Here is a 3,392-nt window from a genome sequence, read left to right as displayed (position 1 = left end):
GGGAAAGCTCCCAATAAGCAAAAGAAGAACAAGAAATCATTTTGGGTTTTCTTTTTAATTATTACTACAGGCATGGAAATGAAGGAAATATGCCCTAGAGGCAATAATAAAGTTCTTATTTATATTTCCTTATATCATGATAAATGTTTATTGTTCATGCTAGAATTGTATTAACCAGAAACTTAATACATGTGTGAATACATAGACATACAGATTGTCACTAGTATGCCTCTACTTGACTAGCTCGTTGAATCAATGATGGTTATGTTTCCTAACCATAGACATGAGTTGTCATTTCATTAACGGGATCACATCATTAGAGAATGATGTGATTGACTTGACCCATCCGTTAGCTTAGCACGATGATCGTTTAGTTTGTTGCTATTGCTTTCTTCATGACTTATACATGTTCCTATGACTATGAGATTATGCAACTCCCGAATACCGGAGGAACAATTTTTGTGCTACCAAAGGTCAAAACGTAACTGGGTGATTATAAAGGTGCTATACAGGTGTCTCTGATGGTACTTGTTGAGTTGGCATAGATCAAGATTAGGATTTGTCACTCCGATTGTCGTAGAGGTATCTCTGGGCCCTCTCGGTAATGCACATCACTATAAACCTTGCAATCAATGTGACTAATGAGTTAGTTACGGGATGATGCATTACAGAATGAGTAAAGAGACTTGCCGGTAATGAGATTGAGCTAGGTATTGAGATACCGACGATCGAATCTCGGGCAAGTAACATACCGATGACAAAGGGAACAACGTATGTTGTTATGCGGTTCGACCGATAAAGATCTTCGTAGAATATGTAGGAGCCAATATGGGCATCCATGTTACACTATTGGTTATTGACCAGAGAAGTGTCTCGGTCATGTCTACATAGTTCTCGAACCCGTAGGGTCCGCACGCTTAAACATTCATTGATGATATAGTATTATATGAGTTATGTATGTTGGTCACCGAATGTTGTTCGGAGTTCCGGATAAGATCACGTACATGACGAGGAACTCCGGAATGGTCCGGAGATAAAGATTGATATATGGGATGGTAGTGTTTGGTCTTCGGAAGGGTTCCGGAATTCACCGGAAGGGGTTCCGGATGTTTCCCGAAATGTTTGGGTACGAGAACACTTTATTTGGGCCAAAGGGGAAAGCCCACAAGGTTTTTGGAAAGCGCAAAAGGAAGTTTTGCAGAGTTCAGGGGCCAGACGCCGGGAACCCTGGCGTCTGGCCCTAGAGTCCGAGAAGGACTCTTGCCTTTCGGGTGAAACCAACTTTGTGGAGGCTTTTACTCCAAGTTTCGACCCTAAGGCTCAACATATAAATAGAGGGGTAGGGCTAGCACCCAAGAGACATTAAGAAACACCAAGCCGTGTGCCGGCAACCCCGTCCCCTCTAGTTTATCCTCCGTAATAGTTTTCATAGTGCTTAGGCGAAGCCCTGCGGAGATTGTTCTTCACCAACACCGTCACCATGCCGTCGTGCTGTCGGAACTCATCTACTACTTCGCCCCTCTTGCTGGATCAAGAAGGCGAGGACGTCATCGAGCTGAACGTGTGCTGAACACGGAGGTGCCGTACATTTGGTACTTGATCGGGACGGATCGTGAAGGTGCTTCAAAGATGTTTTGAACGCCATGGAGCATATGAGATGTTCCAAGAGTTGAAATTAGTATTTCAGACTCATTCCCATGTCAAAAGGTATGAGACCTTTGACAAGCACTTTGCCTACAAGATGGAGGAGAATAGCTCAGCTAGTGAGCATGTGCTCAGAATGTTTGAGTACTACAATCACTTGAATCAAGTGGGAGTTAATCTTCCAGATAAGATAGTGATTGACAGAGTTCTCTAGTCACTATCACCAAGTTACCGGAACTTCGTGATGAACTATAATATGCAAGGGATAACGGAAACGATTCCCAAGCTCTTTGTGATGCTGAAATCCACGAAGGTAGAAATCAAGAAAAGCATCAAGTGTTGATGGTTGACAAGACCACTAGTTTCAAGAAAATGGCAAAGGAAAGAAAGGGAACTTCAAGTATAATGGTGTGACGCCCCGAGACCGATGTGCTAGGTGTCATCCAGTTATTCGCTGTTGTTGCCTTGTCATTGCTTGCATGTCATGCATTGCATATCATGTCATCATGTGCATTTCTTTTGCATACATGTTCGTCTCATGCATCCGAGCATTTTCCCCGTTGTCCGTTTTGCAATCCGGCGTTCCGTTCTCCTCCGGTGGTCATTTCTACCTTCTTCTCGTGTGTGGGGATTAAACATTTCCGGATTTGACCGAGACTTGCCAAGCGGCCTTGGTTTACTACCGGTAGACCGCCTGTCAAGTTTCATGCCATTTGGACCGAGAAGGCCTCGTGTGTGTTGCAGCCCAACACCCCTTCAATTTGGCCCAAAACCCACCTAAACCTCTTCCATCATCTCGGTCGTTCGATCACGATCGCATGGCCGCAAAACGCACCTCATTTGGACTCTCCTGGCTCCATCTACCTATAAATATGTGATCCCCTCCCCAAAAATCGCGGTACAAACCCTAGACCTTACCTCTCTTCGCGCCGCCGGACATGTCCGCCCGCCGGCGGACGCGTCCACCTAGCCGACCACCTTACTCCGCCCAATGGCAAGCCGCCACGTCACCCCGCCGCCGATCTCCTCCAACCACGCGCCGCCACCTCAGCAGCATCCTCCCTCTCTCTCCTCCGCGCCCGCAGCCGACCCATGGGGCCCGCAGCCCGCCCGCGCGGCCCGCGCGTTGCCCGCCGCCGCTCGCGCGCCCGGCCGCCTCCGAACGCCGCCTCCTCGCCTCTTCGCCAGGTCGCCGCCCACCGCCTGGCGCCGCCGCGTGCTCCGGCGACCACCGCGCGCTCCGGCGACCACCACCCTGCACCGCGCCACTCCACCGCGCCGGCGCTGCGCCTCCTCGTCGGCGCCACATCGCCCGCACCGTGCCGGCCTCTTCTTCCAGTGGCTCCGGCGAGCCCAACTCCGGCCGTCCCCCGCATCAAGTCCGGCCACCGCCGCCCCTACCTTCTCCGGCGCGGATCCGGTGAGATCCGCCGCCTCGGTTCGCGCGCTGCCAAACCCTAGATCTGGAGGTGGTAATTTAGAATTGGGTCACTCGATTTTGACCGGCCAACAATTTCTCGAGGAGCTCTCCCATTCAATTTTTTTTGATAAAAGAGAGCTCACTCTTCGATTTCCATTAAAAGAAATCACCAAGTCTTACAGCAAAATCAAAAGCTACCATGGCTATCTCCCTGGCGAGCACTGGTTGTTGAGAAGGAAGGGGAGCCATCCCTCCCACCCCCTCCCCCCCTCATTTTGCCCCAACGTAGTAGACCCAGGAAGATCTAAGGCCTGGGCTCAAAGCAAGT

This window comes from Triticum urartu, chromosome 5A (genome assembly GCF_056163025.1).
Source record: "Triticum urartu cultivar PI428250 chromosome 5A, HENAU_Tu73, whole genome shotgun sequence".
In the NCBI taxonomy this organism is placed as follows: Eukaryota; Viridiplantae; Streptophyta; class Magnoliopsida; order Poales; family Poaceae; genus Triticum; species Triticum urartu.
This window is presented reverse-complemented; position numbering follows the sequence as displayed.